Below are 26,535 nucleotides of genomic sequence, written 5' to 3' on the forward strand. Positions count from 1 at the left end.
GTACCAAAGTACGTTCATCTCTAGGAGACAGAACACGTCTCTTTCCTCAGCAGTGTGGCGGCTGCGTGGTCCCATGGTGTTTATACTTGCGTAAAAAAAATTGTACAGATGAACATGGTACCTTCATGCGTTTGGAAATTAATCCCAAGGATGAACCAGACTGTAAACAATTGTTGGAAACATTACTTGTGTCCTTCACAAAGTAAATGTCCTAACAGACTTGCCAAAACTATAGTTTGTTAACAAGAGATTTGAGGAGTGGTTGAAAAACAAGTTTTAATGACTCCAACCTAGGTGTATGTGAACTTCCGACTTCAACTATATGTGTGCGCATGCGTGCAAGTAGACATAATGTATATGAGTATATCTAGCAAGCCGAGGTGTGTGTGTGTGTGTGCGTGTCCTACTCTCTCTCGGCAGCACAGCCGAATGGTCTCATTGCTCATCAGTCATAACAATAACACAGAAAATATCAACATTAACAGAGAAAAGATGCCAGACAACACATTACTAGTAGGGCTTGTGTAACACAGTGCATTCGGAACAGTTTGTTACGTTACTGCCTCATTCTAAAATGTATTAAATCAATCTACACACAATACCCCATAATGACAAAGGGAAAACAGGTTTTTAGACATATCACATTTTACATAAGTATTCAGACCCTTTGCTCAGTACTTTGTTGAAGCACCTTTGGCAGCAATTACAACCTTGAGTCTTTTTGGGTATGACGCTACAAGCTTTGCACACCTGTATTTGGGGAGTTTCTCCCATTCTTCTCTGCAGATCCTATCAAGCTCTGTCAGGTTGGATGGGGACCGTTGCTGCACAGCTATTTTCAGGTCACTCAGAGATGTTGAATCAGGTTCAAGTCCGGGCTCTGGCTGGGCCATTCAGAGACTTGTCCCGAAGCCAATCCTGCGTTGTCTTGGCTGTGTGCTCAGGTCGTTGGAAGGACCTAACCTGCTCCAGAGCACTTTTCATCAAGGATCTATCTGCACATTCATCTTTCCCCCCTGACTAGTCACCCAGTATCTGCTGCTGAAAAACATCCCCAAAGCACCCACCAGGATTCACTGTAGGGATGGTGCCAGGTTTCCTGACACTTGCATTCAGTAGCCTCACCAAGAGAAACTCAGGGCCCCTACCACAATGAAGTAGCATCACCAAGAGAAACTCAGGGCACCTACTACAATGAAGTAGCCTCACCAGGAGAAACTCAGGGAGCTAGTTAACATGACGTAGACTCACCAAGAGAAATTCGGGGCCCTAGTTAACATGACGTAGCCTCACCAGGAGAAACTCAGTGCCCTAGATACCATGACGTATTCTCAGCAGGAGAACCTCAGGACCCTAGTCACCATGACGTAGCCTCACAGGGAGAAATTCAGGGCCCCTACTACCAAGGCTTAGCATCACCAGGAGAAAGTCAGGGCCCCTTCTAACATGACAAAGCCTCACCAGAATAAACTCAGGGCCCCTACTACGATGACGTAGCCTCACCAGGAGAAACTCAGGCCCCAGTAACCATGACGTAGCCTCACCAGGAGAAACTCAGGGACCCTTCTAACATGACAAAGCCTCACCAGGAGAAACTCAGGGCCCTAGTTACCATGACGTAGCCTCACCAGGAGAAACCCAGGGCCCTAGTTACCATGACGTAGCCTCACCAGGAGAAACTCAGGGCCCTAGTTACCATGACGCAGCCTCACCAGGACAAACTCAGGGCCCCTACTACCATGGCGGAGCCTCACCAGGAGAAACTCAGGGCCCTAGTTACCATGACGTAGCCTCACAGGGAGAAACTCAGGGCCCCTACTACCATGACGTAGCCTCACCAGGAGAAACTCAGGGCTCAATTTACCATGGCGTAGCATCACCAGGAGAAACTCAGGGATCCTAATACCATGACGTAACCTCAAAAGGAGAAACTCAGGCCCCAGTAACCATGACGTAGCCTCACAAGGAGAAACTCAGGCCCCAGTAACCATGACGTAGCCTCACCAGGAGAAACTCAGGGCCCTAGTTTCCATGACGTAGCCTCACCAGGAGAAACTCAGGGCCCTAGTTACCATGACATAGCCTCAACAGGAGAAACTCAGGGCCCTGGTTACCATGACGTAGCCTCACCAGGAGAAACTCAGGGACCCTTCTAACATGACAAAGCCTCACCAGGACAAACTCAGGGCCCTAGTTACCATGACGTAGCCTCACCAGGAGAAACTCAGGACCCTAGTTACCATGATGTAGCCTCACCAGAAGAAACTCAGGGCCCTAGTTACCATGACGTAGCCTCACCAGGAGAAACTCAGGGTTACCCAGGAGAAACTCAGGGACCAATTTACCATGGCGTAGCATCACCAGGAGAAACTCAGGCCCTAGTAACCATGACGTAGCCTCACCAGGAGAAACTCAGGGACCCTTCTAACATGACAAAGCCTCACCAGGAGAAACTCAGGGCCCTAGTTACCATGACGTAGCCTCACCAGGAGAAACTCAGGACCCTAGTTACCATGACGCAGCATCACCAGAAGAAACTCAGGGCCCTAGTTACCATGACGTAGCCTCACCAGGAGAAACTCAGGGCCCTAGTTACCATGACGTAGCCTCACCAGGAGAAACTCAGGGCCCTAGTTACCATGACGTAGCCTCACCAGGAGAAACTCAGGGCCCTAGTTACCATGACCCGGCCTCACCAGGAGAAACTCAGGGCCCCTACTACCATGGCGGAGCCTCACCAGGAGAAACTCAGGGCCCTAGTTACCATGACGTAGCCTCACAGGGAGAAATTCAGGGCCCCTACTACCAAGGCTTAGCATCACCAGGAGAAAGTCAGGGCCCCTTCTAACATGACAAAGCCTCACCAGAATAACCCAGGGCCCCTACTACGATGACGTAGCCTCACCAGGAGAAACTCAGGGCCCTAGTTACCATGATGTAGCCTCACCAGGAAAAACTCAGGCCCCAGTAACCATGACGTAGCCTCACCAGGAGAAACTCAGGGACCCTCCTAACATGACATAGCCTCACCAGGAGAAACTCAGGGCCCTAGTTACCATGACGTAGCCTCACCAGGAGAAACTCAGGGACCTAGTTACCATCACGTAGCCTCACCAGGAGAAACTCAGGGCCCTAGTTACCATGACGCAGCCTCACCAGGAGAAACTCAGGGCCCCTACTACCATGGCGGAGCCTCACCAGGAGAAACTCAGGGCCCTAGTTACCATGATGTAGCCTCACCAGCAGAAACTCAGGGCTCAATTTACCATGGCGTAGCATCACCAGGAGAAACTCAGGGATCCTAATACCATGACGTAACCTCACAAGGAGAAACTCAGGCCCCAGTTACCATGACGTAGCCTCACAAGGAGAAACTCAGGCCCCAGTAACCATGACGTAACCTCACCAGGAGAAACTCAGGGCCCTAGTTACCATGACGTAGCCTCACCAGGAGAAACTCAGGGCCCTAGTTACCATGACGTAGCCTCAACAGGAGAAACTCAGGGCCCTAGTTACCACGACGCAGCATCACCAGGAGAAACTCAGGGCCAAGTAACCATGACGTAGCCTCACCAGGAGAAACGCAGGGACCCTTCTAACATGACAAAGCCTCACCAGGACAAACTCAGGACCCTAGTTACCATGACGTAGCCTCACCAGGAGAAACTCAGGGCCCTAGTTACCATGACGTAGCATCACCAGGAGAAACTCAGGCCCCAGTAACCATGACGCAGCCTCACCAGGAGAAACTCAGGGACCCTTCTAACATGACAAAGCCTCACTAGGAGAAACTCAGGACCCTAGTTACCATGACGTAGCCTCACCAGGAGAAACTCAGGGACCCACTAACATGACAAAGCCTCACCAGGAGAAACTCAGGGCCCTAGTTACCATGACGTAGCCTCACAGGGAGAAACTCAGGGCACCTACTACCATGGCGGAGCCTCACAGGGAGAAACTCAGGGCCCCTACTACCATGACGTAGCCTCACCAGGAGAAACTCAGGGCCCTAGTTACCATGACGCAGCCTCACCAGGAGAAATTCAGGGCCCCTACTACCAAGGCTTAGCATCACCAGGAGAAAGTCAGGGCCCCTTCTAACATGACACAGCCTCACCAGGAGAAACTCAGGGCCCCTACTACCATGGCGGAGCCTCATCAGGAGAAACTCAGGGCCCTAGTTACCATGACGTAGCCTCACAGGGAGAAACTCAGGGCCCTAGTTACCATGATGTAGCATAACCAGGAGAAACTCAGGGCTCAATTTACCATGGCGTAGCATCACCAGGAGAAACTCAGGGATCCTAATACCATGACGTAACCTCACAAGGAGAAACTCAGGCCCCAGTAACCATGACGTAGCCTCACCAGGAGAAACTCGGGCCCTAGTTACCATAACGTAGCCTCACCAGGAGAAACTCAGGGCCCTAGTTACCATGACGTAACCTCACCAGGAGAAACTCAGGGACCAATTTACCATGGCGTAGCATCACCAGGAGAAACTCAGGCCCTAGTAACCATGACGTAGCCTCACCAGGAGAAACTCAGGGACCCTTCTAACATGACAAAGCCTCACCAGGAGAAACTCAGGGCCCTAGTTACCATGACGTAGCCTCACCAGGAGAAACTCAAGGCCCTAGTTATCATGACGTAGCCTCACCAGAAGAAACTCAGGGCTCCTAATACCATGACGTAACCTTACCAGGAGAAACTCAGGGCCCTAGTTACCATGACGTAGCCTCACCAGGAGAAACTCAGGGCCCCTGCTACCATGACGTAGCCACACCAGGAGAAACTCAGGGCCCTAGTTACCATGACGTAGCCTCACCAGGAGAAACTCAGAGCCCCTATTACCACGACGTAGCCTCACCAGGAGAAACTCGAGGCCCTAGTTACCATGACGTAGCCTCACCAGGAGAAAGTCAGGGCCCTAGTTAACATGACGGAGCCTCACCAGGAGAAACTCAGGGCCCCTACTACCATGGCGGAGCCTCACCAGGAGAAACTCAGGGCCCTAGTTACCATTACGTAGCCTCACAGGGAGAAACTCAGGGCCCTAGTTACCATGATGTAGCCTCACCAGGAGAAACTCAGTGCTCAATTTACCATGGCGTAGCAACACCAGGAGAAACTCAGGGATCCTAATACCATGACGTACCCTCACAAGGAGAAACTCAGGCCCCAGTTACCATGACGTAGCCTCACCAGGAGAAACTCAGGGCCCTAGTTACCATGACGTAGCATCACCAGGAGAAACTCAGGGCCCAGTAACCATGACGTAGCCTCACCAGGAGAAACTCAGGGACCCATCTAACATGACAAAGCCTCACCAGGAGAAACTCAGGGCCCTAGTTACCATGACGCAGCCTCACCAGGAGAAACTCAGGGCCCTAGTTACCATGACGTAGCCTCACCAGGAGAAACTCAGGGCCCTAGTTACCATGACGCAGCCTCACCAGGAGAAACTCAGGGCCCTAGTTACCATGGCAGAGCCTCACAGGGAGAAACTCAGGGCCCCTACTACCAAAACGTAGCCTCACCAGGAGAAACTCAGGGACCAAGTTACCATGACGTAGCCTCACAAGGAGAAACTCAGGCCCCAGTAACCATGACGTAGCCTCACCAGGAGAAACTCACGGCCCTAGTTACCATGACGTAGCCTCAACAGGAGAAACTCAGGGACCCTTCTAACATGACAAAGCCTCACTAGGAGAAACTCAGGGCCCTAGTTACCATGACGTAGCCTCACCAGGAGAAACTCAGGGACCCTTCTAACATGACAAGCCTCACCAGGAGAAACTCAGGGCCCTAGTTACCATGACGTAGCCTCACAGGGAGAAACTCAGGGCACCTACTACCATGGCGGAGCCTCACAGGGAGAAACTCAGGGCCCCTACTACCATGACGTAGCCTCACCAGGAGAAACTCAGGGCCAAAGTTACCATGACGTAGCCTCACCAGGAGAAACTCAGGGCCCTAGTTACCATGGCACAGCCTCACCAGGAGAAACTCAGGGCCCCTTCTACCATGACAAAGCCTCACCAGGAGAAACTCAGGACCCTAGTTACCATGACGTAGCCTCACCAGGAGAAACTCAGGGCCCCTACTGCCATGACGTAGCCTCACCAGGAGAAACTCAGGACCCTAGTTACCATGACACAGCCTCACCAGGAGAAACTCAGGGCCCTAGTTACCATGACGTAGCCTCACAGGAGAAACTCAGGGCACCTACTACCATGGCGTAGCCTCACAGGAGAAACTCAGGGCCCCTACTACCATGACGTAGCCTCACCAGGAGAAACTCAGGGCCCTAGTTACCATGACGCAGCCTCACCAGGAGAGATTCAGGGTCTCTACTACCAAGGCTTAGCATCACCAGGAGAAAGTCAGGGCCCCTTCTAACATGACAAAGCCTCACCAGGAGAAACTCAGGGCCCTAGTTACCATGACGTAGCCTCACCAGGAGAAACTCAGGGCCCTAGTTACCATGACGTAGCCTCACCAGGAGAAACTCAGGGCCCTAGTTACCATGACGCAGCCTCACCAGGAGAAACTCAGGGCCCGTACTACCATGGCGGAGCCTCATCAGGAGAAACTCAGGGCCCTAGTTACCATGACGTAGCCTCACAGGGAGAAACTCAGGGCCCTAGTTACCATGATGTAGCATAACCAGGAGAAACTCAGGGCTCAATTTACCATGGCGTAGCATCACCAGGAGAAACTCAGGGATCCTAATACCATGACGTAACCTCACAAGGAGAAACTCAGGCCCCAGTTACCATGACGGAGCCACACGAGGAGAAACTCGGGCCCTAGTTACCATGACGTAGCCTCACCAGGAGAAACTCAGGGCCCTAGTTACCATGACGTAACCTCACCAGGAGAAACTCAGGGACCAATTTACCATGGCGTAGCATCACCAGGAGAAACTCAGGGATCCTAATACCATGACGTAAACTCACCATGAAACTCAGGGTAGTTACCATGACGTAGCCTCAGGAGAAACTCAGGGACCCTTCTAACATGACAAAGCCTCACTAGGAGAAACTCAGGGCCCTAGTTACCATGACGTAGCCTCACAAGGAGAAACTCAGGCCCCAGTAACCATGACGTAGCCTCACCAGGAGAAACTCAGGGCCCTAGTTACCATGACGTAGCATCATCAGGAGAAACTCAGGGCCCTAGTTACCATGACGTAGCCTCACCAGGAGAAACTCAGGGTCCTAGTTACCATGACGTAGCCTCACCAGGAGAAACTCAGGGCTCCTAATACCATGACGTAGCCTCACCAGGAGAAACTCAGGCCCCAGTAACCATGACGTAGCCTCACCAGGAGAAACTCAGGGCCCTAGTTACCATGACGTAGCCTCACCAGGAGAAACTCAGGGCCCTAATAACATGACGTAACCTCACAAGGAGAAACTCAGGCCCCAGTTACCATGACGTAGCCTCACCAGGAGAAATTCAGGGCCCCTACTACCATGGCGGAGCCTCACCAGGAGAAACTCAGGACCCTAGTTACCATGACGCAGCCTCACCAGGAGAAACTCAGGGCCCCTACTACCATGACGTAGCCTCACCAGGAGAAACTCAGGACCCTAGTTACCATGACACAGCCTCACCAGGAGAAACTCAGGGCCCTAGTTACCATGACGTAGCCTCACCAGGAGAAACTCAGGACCCTAGTTACCATGACGTAGCCTCACCAGGAGAAACTCAGGGCCCTAGTTACCATGACGTAGCCAGGAGAAACTGACGTTACCATAGTAGCTCACCAGGAGAAACTCAGGGCCCTAGTTACCATGACGCAGCCTCACCAGGAGAAACTCAGGGCCCCTACTACCATGGCTTAGCATCACCAGGAGAAAGTCAGGGCCCCTTTACCATGACAAAGCCTCACCAGGATAAACTCAGGGCCCTAGTTACCATGACGTAGCCTCACCAGGAGAAACTCAGGGCCCTAGTTACCATGACGTAGCCTCACCAGGAGAAATTCAGGGCCCCTACTACCATGGCGGAGCCTCACCAGGAGAAACTCAGGACCCTAGTTACCATGACGCAGCCTCACCAGGAGAAATTCAGGGCCCCTACTGCCATGACGTAGCCTCACCAGGAGAAACTCAGGACCCTAGTTACCATGACACAGCCTCACCAGGAGAAACTCAGGACCCTAGTTACCATGACGTAGCCTCACCAGGAGAAACTCAGGACCCTAGTTACCATGACGTAGCCTCACCAGGAGAAACTCAGGGCCCCTACTGCCATGACGTAGGCTCACCAGGAGAAACTCAGGACCCTAGTTACCATGACGCAGCCTCACCAGGAGAAATTCAGGGCCCCTACTACCATGGCTTAGCATCACCAGGAGAAAGTCAGGGCCCCTTCAAACATGACAAAGCATCACCAGAATAAACTCAGGGCACTAGTTACCATGACGTAGCCTCACCAGGAGAAACTCAGGGCCCTAGTTACCATGACGTAGCCTCACCAGGAGAAACTCAGGGCCCTAGTTACCATGACGCAGCCTCACCAGGAGAAACTTAGGGCCCCTACTGCCATGGCGGAGCCTCACCAGGAGAAACTCAGGGCCCTAGTTACCATGACGTAGCCTCACAGGGAGAAACTCAGGGCCCTAGTAACCATGATGTAGCCTCACCAGGAGAAACTAAGGGCTCAATTTACCACGGCGTAGCATAACCAGGAGAAACTCAGGGATCCTAATACCATGACGTAAACTCACAAGGAGAAACTCAGGGCCCCTACTACCATGGCGGAGCCTCACCAGGAGAAACTCAGGGCCCTAGTTACCATGACGTAGCCTCACAGGGAGAAACTCAGGGCCCTAGTAACCATGATGTAGCCTCACCAGGAGAAACTCAGGGCTCAATTTACCATGGCGTAGCATCACCAGGAGAAACTCAGGGATCCTAATACCATGACGTAAACTCACCAGGAGAAACTCAGGGCCTTAGTTACCATGACGTAGCCTCAAAGGAGAAACTCAGGGACCCTTCTAACATGACAAAGCCTCACTAGGAGAAACTCAGGGCCCTAGTTACCATGACGTAGCCTCACAAGGAGAAACTCAGGGCCCCAGTAACCATAACCATGACGTAGCCTCACCAGGAGAAACTCAGGGCCCTAGTTACCATGACGTAGCATCACCAGGAGAAACTCAGGGCCCTAGTTACCATGACGTAGCCTCACCAGGAGAAACTCAGGGTCCTAGTTACCATGACGCAGCCTCACCAGGAGAAAATCAGGGCTCCTAATACCATGATGTAGCCTCACAAGGAGAAACTCAGGCCCCAGTAACCATGACGTAGCCTCACCAGGAGAAACTCAGGGCCCTAGTTACCATGGCGTAGCCTCACCAGGAGAAACTCAGGGATCCTAATACCATGACGTAACCTCACAAGGAGAAACTCAGGCCCCAGTTACCATGACGTAGCCTCACAAGGAGAAACTCAGGCCCCAGTAACCATGACGTAGCCTCACCAGGAGAAACTCAGGGCCCTAGTTACCATGACGTAGCATCACCAGGAGAAACTCAGGGCCCAGTAACCATGACGTAGCCTCACCAGGAGAAACTCAGAGACCCTTCTAACATGACAAAGCCTCACCAGGAGAAACTCAGGGCCCTAGTTACCATGACGTAGCCTCACCAGGAGAAACTCAGGGCCCCTACTACCATGACGTAGACTCACCAGGAGAAACTCGGGCCCTAGTTACCATAACGTAGCCTCACCAGGAGAAACTCAGGGCCCTAGTTACCATGACGTAGCCTCACCAGGAGAAACTCAGGGCCCCTAGTTACCATGACGCAGCCTCACCAGGAGAAATTCAGGGCTCCTAATACCATGATGTAGCCTCACAAGGAGAAACTCAGGCCCCAGTTACCATGACGTAGCCTCACAAGGAGAAACTTCAGGGACCCTTCTAACATGACAAAGCCTCACTAGGAGAAACTCAGGGCCCTAGTCACCATGACGTAGCCTCACCAGGAGAAACTCAGGGCCCCTTCTAACATGACAAAACCTCACCAGGAAGAAACTCAGGGCCCCTACTACCATGACGTAGCCTCACCAGGAGAAACTCAGGGCCCTAGTTACCATGACGTAGCCTCACAAGGAGAAACTCAGGCCCCAGTAACCATGACGTAGCCTCACCAGGAGAAACTCAGGGCCCTAGTTACCATGACGTAGCCTCACCAGGAGAAACTCAGGGCCCTAGTTACCATGACGTAGCCTCACCAGGAGAAACTCAGGGCCCTAGTTACCATGACGTAGCCTCACCAGGAGAAACTCAGGGCCCCCTACGTTACCATGACGCAGCCTCACCAGGAGAAACTCAGGGCCCCTACTACCATGGCGGAGCCTCACCAGGAGAAACTCAGGGCCCTAGTTACCATGATGTAGCCTCACCAGGAGAAACTCAGGGCCCTAGTTACCATGACGTAGCCTCACCAGGAGAAACTCAGGGCCCCTGCTACGATGACGTAGCCTCACCAGGAGAAACTCAGGGCCCCTAGTAACCATGACGTAGCCTCACAAGGAGAAACTCAGGCCCCAGTAACCATGACGTAGCCTCACCAGGAGAAACTCAGGGCCCTAGTTACCATGACGTAGCCTCACCAGGAGAAACTCAGGGCCCTAGTTACCATGACGTAGCCTCACCAGGAGAAACTCAGGGCCCCTGCTACCATGACGTAGCCTCACCAGGAGAAACTCAAGGCCCTAGTTACCATGACGTAGCCTCACCAGGAGAAACTCAGGGCCCCTTCTACCATGACAAAGCCTCACCAGGAGAAACTCGGGCCCTAGTTACCATGACGTAGCCTCACAAGGAGAAACTCAGGCCCCAGTAACCATGACGTAGCCTCACCAGGAGAAACTCAGGGCCCTAGTTACCATGACGTAGCATCACCAGGAGAAACTCAGGGCCCTAGTTACCATGACGTAGCCTCACCAGGAGAAACTCAGGGTCCTAGTTACCATGACGCAGCCTCACCAGGAGAAAATCAGGGCTCCTAATACCATGATGTAGCCTCACAAGGAGAAACTCAGGCCCCAGTAACCATGACGTAGCCTCACCAGGAGAAACTCAGGGCCCTAGTTACCATGGCGTAGCATCACCAGGAGAAACTCAGGGATCCTAATACCATGACGTAACCTCACAAGGAGAAACTCAGGCCCCAGTTACCATGACGTAGCCTCACAAGGAGAAACTCAGGCCCCAGTAACCATGACGTAGCCTCACCAGGAGAAACTCAGGGCCCTAGTTACCATGACGTAGCATCACCAGGAGAAACTCAGGCCCCAGTAACCATGACGTAGCCTCACCAGGAGAAACTCAGGGACCCTTCTAACATGACAAAGCCTCACTAGGAGAAACTCAGGGCCCTAGTTACCATGACGTAGCCTCACCAGGAGAAACTCAGGGCCCCTACTACCATGACGTAGCCTCACCAGGAGAAACTCAGGGCCCTAGTTACCATGACGTAGCCTCACCAGGAGAAACTCAGGGCCCTAGTTACCATGACGTAGCCTCACCAGGAGAAACTCAGGGCCCTAGTTACCATGACGCAGCCTCACCAGGAGAAATTCAGGGCTCCTAATACCATGATGTAGCCTCACAAGGAGAAACTCAGGCCCCAGTTACCATGACGTAGACTCACAAGGAGAAACTTAGGGACCCTTCTAACATGACAAAGCCTCACTAGGAGAAACTCAGGGCCCTAGTCACCATGACGTAGCCTCACCAGGAAAAACTCAGGGCCCCTTCTAACATGACAAAACCTCACCAGGAAAAACTCAGGGCCCCTAGTTACCATGACGTAGCCTCACCAGGAGAAACTAGCCACACCAGGAGAAACTCAGGGCCCAGTTACCATGACGTAGCCTCACCAGGAGAAACTCAGAGCCCCTATTACCACGACGTAGCCTCACCAAGAGAAAGTCAGGGCCCTAGTTAACCATGACGTAGCCTCACCAGGAGAAACTCAGGGCCCTAGTTACCATGACGTAGCCTCACCAGGAGAAACTCAGGGCCCTAGTTACCATGATGTAGCCTCACCAGGAGAAACTCAGTGCTCAATTTATGGCGTAGCAACACCAGGAGAAACTCAGGGATCCTAATACCATGACGTAACCTCACAAGGAGAAACTCAGGCCCCAGTTACCATGACGTAGCCTCACCAGGAGAAACTCAGGGCCCTAGTTACCATACGTAGCATCACCAGGAGAAACTCAGGGCCCAGTAACATGACGTAGCCTCACCAGGAGAAACTCAGGGCCCCTTACCATGACGGAGCCTCACCAGGAGAAACTCAGGGCCCTAGTTACCATGACGTAGCCTCACCAGGAGAAACTCAGGGCCCTAGTTACCATGACGTAGCCTCACCAGGAGAAACTCAGGGGTAACCTCACCAGGAGAAACTCAGGGACCAATTTACCATGGCGTAGCATCACCAGGAGAAACTCAGGCCCTAGTAACCATGACGTAGCCTCACCAGGAGAAACTCCGGGACCCTTCTAACATGACAAAGCCTCACCAGGAGAAACTCAGGGCCCTAGTTACCATGACGTAGCCTCACCAGGAGAAACTCAGGGCCCTAGTTACCAGCCTGACAGGGCTCCTAATACCATGACGTAACCTTACCAGGAGAAACTCAGGGCCCTAGTTACCATGACGTAGCCTCACCAGGAGAAACTCAGGGCCCCTGCTACCATGACGTAGCCACACCAGGAGAAACTCAGGGCCCTAGTTACCATGACGTAGCCTCACCAGGAGAAACTCAGAGCCCCTATTACCACGACGTAGCCTCACCAGGAGAAACTCGAGGCCCTAGTTACCATGACGTAGCCTCACCAAGAGAAAGTCAGGGCCCTAGTTAACATGACGGAGCCTCACCAGGAGAAACTCAGGGCCCCTACTACCATGGCGGAGCCTCACCAGGAGAAACTCAGGGCCCTAGTTACCATAACGTAGCCTCACAGGGAGAAACTCAGGGCCCTAGTTACCATGATGTAGCCTCACCAGGAGAAACTCAGTGCTCAATTTACCATGGCGTAGCAACACCAGGAGAAACTCAGGGATCCTAATACCATGACGTAACCTCACAAGGAGAAACTCAGGCCCCAGTTACCATGACGTAGCCTCACCAGGAGAAACTCAGGGCCCTAGTTACCATGACGTACCATCACCAGGAGAAACTCAGGGCCCAGTAACCATGACGTAGCCTCACCAGGAGAAACTAAGGGACCCATCTAACATGACAAAGCCTCACCAGGAGAAACTCAGGGCCCTAGTTACCATGACGCAGCCTCACCAGGAAAAACTCAGGGCACCTAGTTACCATGACGTAGCCTCACCAGGAGAAACTCAGGGCCCTAGTTACCATGACGCAGCCTCACCAGGAGAAACTCAGGGCCCTAGTTACCATGGCGGAGCCTCACAGGGAGAAACTCAGGGCCCCTAATACCATGACGTAGCCTCACCAGGAGAAACTCAGGGCCCAAGTTACCATGACGTAGCCTCACAAGGAGAAACTCAGGCCCCAGTAACCATGACGTAGCCTCACCAGGAGAAACTCACGGCCCTAGTTACCATGACGTAGCCTCAACAGGAGAAACTCAGGGACCCTTCTAACATGACAAAGCCTCACCAGGAGAAACTCAGGGACCCTTCTAACATGACAATGCCTCACCAGGAGAAACTCAGGGCCCTAGTTACCATGACGTAGCATCACCAGGAGAAACTCAGGGCCCAGTAACCATGACGTAGCCTCACCAGGAGAAACTCAGGGACCCTTCTAACATGACAAAGCCTCACTAGGAGAAACTCAGGGCCCTAGTTACTATGATGTAGCCTCACCAGGAGAAACTCAGGGACCCTTCTAACATGACAAAGCCTCACCAGGAGAAACTCAGGGCCCTAGTTACCATGACGTAGCCTCACCAGGAGAAATTCAGGGCCCCTACTACCATGGCGGAGCCTCACCAGGAGAAACTCAGGACCCTAGTTACCATGACACAGCCTCACCAGGAGAAACTCAGGACCCTAGTTACCATGACGTAGCCTCACCAGGAGAAACTCAGGGCCCCTGCTACCATGACGTAGCCACACCAGGAGAAACTCAGGCCCCAGTAACCATGACGTAGCATCACCAGGAGAAACTCAGGCCCCAGGAACCATGACGTAGCCTCACCAGGAGAAACTCAGGGACCCTTCTAACATGACAAAGCCTCACTAGGAGAAACTCAGGGCCCTAGTTACCATGGCGTAGCCTCACCAGGAGAAACTCAGGGCCCCTACTACCATGACGTAGACTCACCAGGAGAAACTCGGGCCCTAGTTACCATAACGTAGCCTCACCAGGAGAAACTCAGGGCCCTAGTTACCATGACGTAGCCTCACCAGGAGAAACTCAGGGCCCTAGTTACCATGACGCAGCCTCACCAGGAGAAATTCAGGGCTCCTAATACCATGATGTAGCCTCACAAGGAGAAACTCAGGCCCCAGTTACCATGACGTAGACTCACAAGGAGAAACTTAGTGACCCTTCTAACATGACAAAGCCTCACTAGGAGAAACTCAGGGCCCTAGTCACCATGACGTAGCCTCACCAGGAAAAACTCAGGGCCCCTTCTAACATGACAAAACCTCACCAGGAAAAACTCAGGGCCCCTAGTTACCATGACGTAGCCTCACCAGGAGAAACTCAGGGCCCCTGCTACCATGACGTAGCCACACCAGGAGAAACTCAGGGCCCTAGTTACCATGACGTAGCCTCACCAGGAGAAACTCAGAGCCCCTATTACCACGACGTAGCCTCACCAAGAGAAAGTCAGGGCCCTAGTTAACATGACGGAGCCTCACCAGGAGAAACTCAGGGCCCCTACTACCATGGCGGAGCCTCACCAGGAGAAACTCAGGGCCCTAGTTACCATAACGTAGCCTCACAGGGAGAAACTCAGGGCCCTAGTTACCATGATGTAGCCTCACCAGGAGAAACTCAGTGCTCAATTTACCATGGCGTAGCAACACCAGGAGAAACTCAGGGATCCTAATACCATGACGTAACCTCACAAGGAGAAACTCAGGCCCCAGTTACCATGACGTAGCCTCACCAGGAGAAACTCAGGGCCCTAGTTACCATGACGTAGCATCACCAGGAGAAACTCAGGGCCCAGTAACCATGACGTAGCCTCACCAGGAGAAACTCAGGGACCCATCTAACATGACAAAGCCTCACCAGGAGAAACTCAGGGCCCTAGTTACCATGGCGGAGCCTCACAGGGAGAAACTCAGGGCCCCTAATACCATGACGTAGCCTCACCAGGAGAAACTCAGGGCCCAAGTTACCATGACGTAACCTCACCAGGAGAAACTCAGGGACCAATTTACCATGGCGTAGCATCACCAGGAGAAACTCAGGCCCTAGTAACCATGACGTAGCCTCACCAGGAGAAACTCCGGGACCCTTCTAACATGACAAAGCCTCACCAGGAGAAACTCAGGGCCCTAGTTACCATGACGTAGCCTCACCAGGAGAAACTCAGGGCCCTAGTTATCATGACGTAGCCTCACCAGAAGAAACTCAGGGCTCCTAATACCATGACGTAACCTTACCAGGAGAAACTCAGGGCCCTAGTTACCATGACGTAGCCTCACCAGGAGAAACTCAGGGCCCCTGCTACCATGACGTAGCCACACCAGGAGAAACTCAGGGCCCTAGTTACCATGACGTAGCCTCACCAGGAGAAACTCAGAGCCCCTATTACCACGACGTAGCCTCACCAGGAGAAACTCGAGGCCCTAGTTACCATGACGTAGCCTCACCAAGAGAAAGTCAGGGCCCTAGTTAACATGACGGAGCCTCACCAGGAGAAACTCAGGGCCCCTACTACCATGGCGGAGCCTCACCAGGAGAAACTCAGGGCCCTAGTTACCATAACGTAGCCTCACAGGGAGAAACTCAGGGCCCTAGTTACCATGATGTAGCCTCACCAGGAGAAACTCAGTGCTCAATTTACCATGGCGTAGCAACACCAGGAGAAACTCAGGGATCCTAATACCATGACGTAACCTCACAAGGAGAAACTCAGGCCCCAGTTACCATGACGTAGCCTCACCAGGAGAAACTCAGGGCCCTAGTTACCATGACGTACCATCACCAGGAGAAACTCAGGGCCCAGTAACCATGACGTAGCCTCACCAGGAGAAACTAAGGGACCCATCTAACATGACAAAGCCTCACCAGGAGAAACTCAGGGCCCTAGTTACCATGACGCAGCCTCACCAGGAAAAACTCAGGGCACCTAGTTACCATGACGTAGCCTCACCAGGAGAAACTCAGGGCCCTAGTTACCATGACGCAGCCTCACCAGAGAGAAACTCAGGGCCCTAGTTACCATGGCGGAGCCTCACAGGGAGAAACTCAGGGCCCCTAATACCATGACGTAGCCTCACCAGGAGAAACTCAGGGCCCAAGTTACCATGACGTAGCCTCACAAGGAGAAACTCAGGCCCCAGTAACCATGACGTAGCCTCACCAGGAGAAACTCACGGCCCTAGTTACCATGACGTAGCCTCAACAGGAGAAACTCAGGGACCCTTCTAACATGACAAAGCCTCACCAGGAGAAACTCAGGGACCCTTCTAACATGACAATGCCTCACCAGGAGAAACTCAGGGCCCTAGTTACCATGACGTAGCATCACCAGGAGAAACTCAGGGCCCAGTAACCATGACGTAGCCTCACCAGGAGAAACTCACGGCCCTAGTTACCATGACGTAGCCTCAACAGGAGAAACTCAGGGACCCTTCTAACATGACAAAGCCTCACTAGGAGAAACTCAGGGCCCTAGTTACTATGATGTAGCCTCACCAGGAGAAACTCAGGGACCCTTCTAACATGACAAAGCCTCACCAGGAGAAACTCAGGGCCCTAGTTACCATGACGTAGCCTCACCAGGAGAAATTCAGGGCCCCTACTACCATGGCGGAGCCTCACCAGGAGAAACTCAGGACCCTAGTTACCATGACACAGCCTCACCAGGAGAAACTCAGGACCCTAGTTACCATGATGTAGCCTCACCAGGAGAAACTCAGGGCTCAATTTACCATGGCGTAGCATCACCAGGAGAAACTCAGGGATCCTAATACCATGACGTAAACTCACCAGGAGAAACTCAGGGCCTTAGTTACCATGACGTAGCCTCAAAGGAGAAACTCAGGGACCCTTCTAACATGACAAAGCCTCACTAGGAGAAACTCAGGGCCCTAGTTACCATGACGTAGCCTCACAAGGAGAAACTCAGGCCCCAGTAACCATGACGTAGCCTCACCAGGAGAAACTCAGGGCCCTAGTTACCATGACGTAGCATCACCAGGAGAAACTCAGGGCCCTAGTTACCATGACGTAGCCTCACCAGGAGAAACTCAGGGTCCTAGTTACCATGACGCAGCCTCACCAGGAGAAAATCAGGGCTCCTAATACCATGATGTAGCCTCACAAGGAGAAACTCAGGCCCCAGTAACCATGACGTAGCCTCACCAGGAGAAACTCAGGGCCCTAGTTACCATGGCGTAGCATCACCAGGAGAAACTCAGGGATCCTAATACCATGACGTAACCTCACAAGGAGAAACTCAGGCCCCAGTTACCATGACGTAGCCTCACAAGGAGAAACTCAGGCCCCAGTAACCATGACGTAGCCTCACCAGGAGAAACTCAGGGCCCTAGTTACCATGACGTAGCATCACCAGGAGAAACTCAGGCCCCAGGAACCATGACGTAGCCTCACCAGGAGAAACTCAGGGACCCTTCTAACATGACAAAGCCTCACTAGGAGAAACTCAGGGCCCTAGTTACCATGACGTAGCCTCACCAGGAGAAACTCAGGGCCCCTACTACCATGACGTAGACTCACCAGGAGAAACTCGGGCCCTAGTTACCATAACGTAGCCTCAACAGGAGAAACTCAGGGCCCTAGTTACCATGACGTAGCCTCACCAGGAGAAACTCAGGGCCCTAGTTACCATGACGCAGCCTCACCAGGAGAAATTCAGGGCTCCTAATACCATGATGTAGCCTCACAAGGAGAAACTCAGGCCCCAGTTACCATGACGTAGACTCACAAGGAGAAACTTAGTGACCCTTCTAACATGACAAAGCCTCACTAGGAGAAACTCAGGGCCCTAGTCACCATGACGTAGCCTCACCAGGAAAAACTCAGGGCCCCTTCTAACATGACAAAACCTCACCAGGAAAAACTCAGGACCCCTAGTTACCATGACGTAGCCTCACCAGGAGAAACTCAGGGCCCCTGCTACCATGACGTAGCCACACCAGGAGAAACTCAGGGCCCTAGTTACCATGACGTAGCCTCACCAGGAGAAACTCAGAGCCCCTATTACCACGACGTAGCCTCACCAAGAGAAAGTCAGGGCCCTAGTTAACATGACGGAGCCTCACCAGGAGAAACTCAGGGCCCCTACTACCATGGCGGAGCCTCACCAGGAGAAACTCAGGGCCCTAGTTACCATAACGTAGCCTCACAGGGAGAAACTCAGGGCCCTAGTTACCATGATGTAGCCTCACCAGGAGAAACTCAGTGCTCAATTTACCATGGCGTAGCAACACCAGGAGAAACTCAGGGATCCTAATACCATGACGTAACCTCACAAGGAGAAACTCAGGCCCCAGTTACCATGACGTAGCCTCACCAGGAGAAACTCAGGGCCCTAGTTACCATGACGTAGCATCACCAGGAGAAACTCAGGGCCCAGTAACCATGACGTAGCCTCACCAGGAGAAACTCAGGGACCCATCTAACATGACAAAGCCTCACCAGGAGAAACTCAGGGCCCTAGTTACCATGACGCAGCCTCACCAGGAGAAACTCAGGGCCCTAGTTACCATGACGTAGCCTCACCAGGAGAAACTCAGGGCCCTAGTTACCATGACGCAGCCTCACCAGGAGAAACTCAGGGCCCTAGTTACCATGGCGGAGCCTCACAGGGAGAAACTCAGGGCCCCTAATACCATGACGTAGCCTCACCAGGAGAAACTCAGGGCCCAAGTTACCATGACGTAGCCTCACAAGGAGAAACTCAGGCCCCAGTAACCATGACGTAGCCTCACCAGGAGAAACTCACGGCCCTAGTTACCATGACGTAGCCTCAACAGGAGAAACTCAGGGACCCTTCTAACATGACAAAGCCTCACTAGGAGAAACTCAGGGCCCTAGTTACCATGATGTAGCCTCACCAGGAGAAACTCAGGGACCCTTCTAACATGACAATGCCTCACCAGGAGAAACTCAGGGCCCTAGTTACCATGACGTAGCATCACCAGGAGAAACTCAGGGCCCAGTAACCATGACGTAGCCTCACCAGGAGAAACTCACGGCCCTAGTTACCATGACGTAGCCTCAACAGGAGAAACTCAGGGACCCTTCTAACATGACAAAGCCTCACTAGGAGAAACTCAGGGCCCTAGTTACTATGATGTAGCCTCACCAGGAGAAACTCAGGGACCAGGGCCCTAGTTACCATGACGTAGCCTCACAGGGAGAAACCCAGGGCACGTACTACCATGGTAGAGCCTCACAGGGAGAAACTCAGGGCCCCTACTGCCATGACGTAGCCTCACCAGGAGAAACTCAGGGCCCAAGTTACCATGACGTAGCCTCACCAGGAGAAACTCAGGGCCCTAGTTACCATGACACAGCCTCACCAGGAGAAATTCAGGGCCCCTACTACCATGGCGGAGCCTCACCAGGAGAAACTCAGGACCCTAGTTACCATGACACAGCCTCACCAGGAGAAACTCAGGACCCTAGTTACCATGATGTAGCCTCACCAGGAGAAACTCAGGGCTCAATTTACCATGGCGTAGCATCACCAGGAGAAACTCAGGGATCCTAATACCATGACGTAAACTCACCAGGAGAAACTCAGGGCCTTAGTTACCATGACGTAGCCTCAAAGGAGAAACTCAGGGACCCTTCTAACATGACAAAGCCTCACTAGGAGAAACTCAGGGCCCTAGTTACCATGACGTAGCCTCACAAGGAGAAACTCAGGCCCCAGTAACCATGACGTAGCCTCACCAGGAGAAACTCAGGGCCCTAGTTACCATGACGTAGCATCACCAGGAGAAACTCAGGGCCCTAGTTACCATGACGTAGCCTCACCAGGAGAAACTCAGGGTCCTAGTTACCATGACGCAGCCTCACCAGGAGAAAATCAGGGCTCCTAATACCATGATGTAGCCTCACAAGGAGAAACTCAGGCCCCAGTAACCATGACGTAGCCTCACCAGGAGAAACTCAGGGCCCTAGTTACCATGGCGTAGCATCACCAGGAGAAACTCAGGGATCCTAATACCATGACGTAACCTCACAAGGAGAAACTCAGGCCCCAGTTACCATGACGTAGCCTCACAAGGAGAAACTCAGGCCCCAGTAACCATGACGTAGCCTCACCAGGAGAAACTCAGGGCCCTAGTTACCATGACGTAGCATCACCAGGAAAAACTCAGGCCCCAGGAACCATGACGTAGCCTCACCAGGAGAAACTCAGGGACCCTTCTAACATGACAAAGCCTCACTAGGAGAAACTCAGGGCCCTAGTTACCATGACGTAGCCTCACCAGGAGAAACTCAGGGCCCCTACTACCATGACGTAGACTCACCAGGAGAAACTCGGGCCCTAGTTACCATAACGTAGCCTCACCAGGAGAAACTCAGGGCCCTAGTTACCATGACGTAGCCTCACCAGGAGAAACTCAGGGCCCTAGTTACCATGACGCAGCCTCACCAGGAGAAATTCAGGGCTCCTAATACCATGATGTAGCCTCACAAGGAGAAACTCAGGCCCCAGTTACCATGACGTAGACTCACAAGGAGAAACTTAGTGACCCTTCTAACATGACAAAGCCTCACTAGGAGAAACTCAGGGCCCTAGTCACCATGACGTAGCCTCACCAGGAAAAACTCAGGGCCCCTTCTAACATGACAAAACCTCACCAGGAAAAACTCAGGGCCCCTACTACCATGACGTAGCCTCACCAGGAGAAACTCAGGCCCCAGTAACCATGACGTAGCCTCACAAGGAGAAACTCAGGGACCCTTCTAACATGACAAAGCCTCACTAGGAGAAACTCAGGGCCCTAGTTACCATGACGTAGCCTCACAAGGAGAAACTCAGGCCCCAGTAACCATGACGTAGCCTCACCAGGAGAAACTCAGGGCCCTAGTTACCATGACGTAGCATCACCAGGAGAAACTCAGGGCCCTAGTTACCATGACGTAGCCTCACCAGGAGAAACTCAGGGTCCTAGTTACCATGACGCAGCCTCACCAGGAGAAAATCAGGGCTCCTAATACCATGATGTAGCCTCACAAGGAGAAACTCAGGCCCCAGTAACCATGACGTAGCCTCACCAGGAGAAACTCAGGGCCCTAGTTACCATGGCGTAGCATCACCAGGAGAAACTCAGGGATCCTAATACCATGACGTAACCTCACAAGGAGAAACTCAGGCCCCAGTTACCATGACGTAGCCTCACAAGGAGAAACTCAGGCCCCAGTAACCATGACGTAGCCTCACCAGGAGAAACTCAGGGCCCTAGTTACCATGACGTAGCATCACCAGGAGAAACTCAGGCCCCAGGAACCATGACGTAGCCTCACCAGGAGAAACTCAGGGACCCTTCTAACATGACAAAGCCTCACTAGGAGAAACTCAGGGCCCTAGTTACCATGACGTAGCCTCACCAGGAGAAACTCAGGGCCCCTACTACCATGACGTAGACTCACCAGGAGAAACTCGGGCCCTAGTTACCATAACGTAGCCTCACCAGGAGAAACTCAGGGCCCTAGTTACCATGACGTAGCCTCACCAGGAGAAACTCAGGGCCCTAGTTACCATGACGCAGCCTCACCAGGAGAAATTCAGGGCTCCTAATACCATGATGTAGCCTCACAAGGAGAAACTCAGGCCCCAGTTACCATGACGTAGACTCACAAGGAGAAACTTAGTGACCCTTCTAACATGACAAAGCCTCACTAGGAGAAACTCAGGGCCCTAGTCACCATGACGTAGCCTCACCAGGAAAAACTCAGGGCCCCTTCTAACATGACAAAACCTCACCAGGAAAAACTCAGGGCCCCTACTACCATGACGTAGCCTCACCAGGAGAAACTCAGGCCCCAGTAACCATGACGTAGCCTCACAAGGAGAAACTCAGGCCCCAGTAACCATGACGTAGCCTCACCAGGAGAAACTCAGGGCCCTAGTTACCATGACGTAGCCTTACCAGGAGAAACTCAGGGCCCTAGTTACCATGACGTAGCCACACCAGGAGAAACTCAGGGCCCTAGTTACCATGACGTAGCCTCACCAGGAGAAACTCAGGGCCCCTATTACCACGACGTAGCCTCACCAGGAGAAACTCAGGGCCCTAGTTACCATGACGCAGCCTCACCAGGAGAAACTCAAGGCCCCTACTACCATGGCGGAGCCTCACCAGGAGAAACTCAGGGCCCTAGTTACCATGACATAGCCTCACCAGGAGAAACTCAGGGCCCTAGTTACCATGACGTAGCCTCACCAGGAGAAACTCAGGGCCCCTGCTACCATGACGTAGCCACACCAGGAGAAACTCAGGCCCCAGTAACCATGACGTAGCATCACCAGGAGAAACTCAGGCCCCAGGAACCATGACGTAGCCTCACCAGGAGAAACTCAGGGACCCTTCTAACATGACAAAGCCTCACTAGGAGAAACTCAGGGCCCTAGTTACCATGGCGTAGCCTCACCAGGAGAAACTCAGGGCCCCTACTACCATGACGTAGACTCACCAGGAGAAACTCGGGCCCTAGTTACCATAACGTAGCCTCACCAGGAGAAACTCAGGGCCCTAGTTACCATGACGTAGCCTCACCAGGAGAAACTCAGGGCCCTAGTTACCATGACGCAGCCTCACCAGGAGAAATTCAGGGCTCCTAATACCATGATGTAGCCTCACAAGGAGAAACTCAGGCCCCAGTTACCATGACGTAGACTCACAAGGAGAAACTTAGTGACCCTTCTAACATGACAAAGCCTCACTAGGAGAAACTCAGGGCCCTAGTCACCATGACGTAGCCTCACCAGGAAAAACTCAGGGCCCCTTCTAACATGACAAAACCTCACCAGGAAAAACTCAGGGCCCCTACTACCATGACGTAGCCTCACCAGGAGAAACTCAGGCCCCAGTAACCATGACGTAGCCTCACAAGGAGAAACTCAGGCCCCAGTAACCATGACGTAGCCTCACCAGGAGAAACTCAGGGCCCTAGTTACCATGACGTAGCCTTACCAGGAGAAACTCAGGGCCCTAGTTACCATGACTTAGCCACACCAGGAGAAACTCAGGGCCCTAGTTACCATGACGTAGCCTCACCAGGAGAAACTCAGGGCCCCTATTACCACGACGTAGCCTCACCAGGAGAAACTCAGGGCCCTAGTTACCATGACGCAGCCTCACCAGGAGAAAATCAAGGCCCCTACTACCATGGCGGAGCCTCACCAGGAGAAACTCAGGGCCCTAGTTACCATGACATAGCCTCACCAGGAGAAACTCAGGGCCCTAGTTACCATGACGTAGCCTCACCAGGAGAAACTCAGGGCCCCTGCTACGATGACGTAGCCACACCAGGAGAAACTCAGGCCCCAGTAACCATGACGTAGCCTCACAAGGAGAAACTCAGGGCCCCAGTAACCATGACGTAGCCTCACCAGGAGAAACTCAGGGCCCTAGTTACCATGACGTAGCCTTACCAGGAGAAACTCAGGGCCCTAGTTACCATGACGTAGCCTCACCAGGAGAAACTCAGGGCCCCTGCTACCATGACGTAGCCACACCAGGAGAAACTCAAGGCCCTAGTTACCATGACGTAGCCTCACCAGGAGAAACTCAGGGCCCCTATTACCACGACGTAGCCTCACCAGGAGAAACTCGGGCCCTAGTTACCATGACATAGTCTCACCAAGAGAAAGTCAGGGCCCTAGTTACCATGACGTAGCCTCACCAGGAGAAACTCAGCGCCCCTACTACCATGACGTAGCCTCACCAGTAGAAACTAGTTACCATAATGTAGCCTCAAGGCTCCTAGTTGTAGACTACATAAATTCCTGGTCAAGTAATTTGGTCAAGAAAAACCCACACCTCATGTTTTTCATCAAAAAGCTCAACAGTGGAATTGATTTAAAAAATCTACAGATGTAGCACCCACCCCCTCCTCCCCTCCCTTTCAACTCCAAGCCTCCAGTCCAAGTGTAACGTTTTCTTCTGCTTGGTGTATGTATTGTATGGTTTTAATATTCATCATGTTAAAACGCCAGGTTGAAGTGTTTAGTCCCTGGTATCCCCCTCCAGGGGTGGATCACACCAGATGTATGCACATCTACATCTGTTCAGTCTGCATCCTAAATGCCATAGGGCTCTGGTTAAAAGTAGTGCACTATATCGGGAATAGGGTGCCATTTGGGACTCAAACCTCAGACTCCTGATGCAGGTGTGGTTGGCATTATAACCAAGCAGAGAGAGAAAATAATTCCAGAGGCTTTAGAGGGGTAGAGTATAATTCAACCAGGCTCACATTTTAATTTTTAATAAATCCCCCTATATAATGACATGTAATGGCAGGGTGTCAGTCGACCATCGCCATCCTGTCTGTCACACAGATAAACACAGGTAGGATAGAGGGAGAGAGAGAGGGAGAGGAGAGGGAGATAAGAAACAGGAGAAAGAGAGAGAGAAATATAGAGACAGAGCGAGTCAAAGGGAGGACCGTGTCATTATTGGGGATGATGTCATGTATATAGTGGGATATGTGAAATGACAGCTTCCCTTTCATTCCTCTGATCAGTGGTTTAATCCTGACAGAGGAACAGCAGGCTGGGGAGCTGAGCCGCCCTGCTCTGCCTCACTGATATGTGTGTGTGTCTCTCTACCTCTTCTTCCTTGTTTTGTGTGTGTGTCTGTGTGTGTGTGTGTCTGTGCGTGCAAATGTATGTGTGTGCGCAAGATAAGTGTGTGTGTGTGTGTGTGTCTGTGTGTGTGTGTGTGTGTGTGTGTGTGTGTGTGTGTGTGTGTGTGTGTGTGTGTGTGTGCTCGAGTGCCCACGGCACCAGGAAAAAGTGTTCTACAGGCTGATTACACCGCCAAGCAAATGCCGCTTTTAATGAAGGAGGGGGATAGAGAGAAAAACACAGGACATTTAATTGATATGTAAATGACAGAAATTCGCATTTGGGCTGAAGGTGGAGAGTGCTACAGCATTAACCAGCTTATGAGTTAATACATACAACATCTCTCTCTCTCTCTCTCTCTGAGAAGAAGAAGAAAGATGAATATAACATATGTCTCCTGAATCTTAACTGATTTCCTGAGTTCTTGTGTAATCAGGCAGTTTCCTGAGAATCTGCAGCTCTTCAAACCCCCGGCGCGGCGCTGAGACGGAGAGGCACGTCTTGACTTAAGAGTAAAATCCACTGGCCTTTTCTTCTGTCTTCCAGACAGACAGCGACTGGGAGGCTTTGTGAAATACACCAGATGGTGTTGAATATCTGGGACGGACGGAGAGAGAGACTGAGCGTTGGAGTTTGTGTTGGACAGTGTCCGACAGCTTGTTGTAACAGTGTATCTCTATGTACCATATAACATTGCAGAGTAGGTCGACAGAAGACAACAGCTGCCGCTAAAGGGCTTGAATAGAAATGCACGTTGTGACAACTGCACTCACTTCCATCATCAAGTGCTTTGAGAGATTAGTCAAGGACCATATCACCTCCACTCCAATTTGCTTACCGCCCCAATAGGTCCACAGACGACGCAATTGCAACCACACTACACACTGCCCTAACCCATCTGGACAAGAGGAATACCTATGTGAGAATGCTGTTCATCGACTACAGCTCAGCATTTAACACCATAGTACCCTCAAAACTCGTCATCAAGCTCGAGACCCTGGGTCTCGACCCCGCCCTGTGCAACTGGGTACTGGACTTCCTGACGGGCCGCTTCCAGATGGTGAGGGTAGGTAACAACATCTCCACCCCGCTGATCCTCAACACTGGGGCCCCACAAGGGTGCGTTCTGAGCCCTCTCCTGTACTCCCTGTTCACCCACGACTGCGTGGCCATGCACGCCTCCAACTCAATCATCAAGTTGCAGACGACACTACAGTGGTAGGCTTGATTACCAACAACGACGAGACGGCCTACAGGGAGGAGGTGAGGGCCCTCGGAGTGTGGTGTCAGGAAAATCAACAAAACAAAGGAGATAATCGTGGACTTCAGGAAACAGCAAAGGGAGCACCCCCCCATCCACATTGATGGAACAGTAGTGGAGAAGGTGAAAAGTTTTAAGTTCCTCGGCGTACACATCAGGGACAAACTGAATTGGTCCACCCACACAGACAGCGTTGTGAAGAAGGAACAGCAGCGCCTCTTCAACCTCAGGAGGCTGAAGAAATTT

This window comes from Oncorhynchus clarkii, chromosome 9, assembly GCF_045791955.1.
Source record: "Oncorhynchus clarkii lewisi isolate Uvic-CL-2024 chromosome 9, UVic_Ocla_1.0, whole genome shotgun sequence".
Lineage (NCBI taxonomy): Eukaryota > Metazoa > Chordata > Actinopteri > Salmoniformes > Salmonidae > Oncorhynchus > Oncorhynchus clarkii.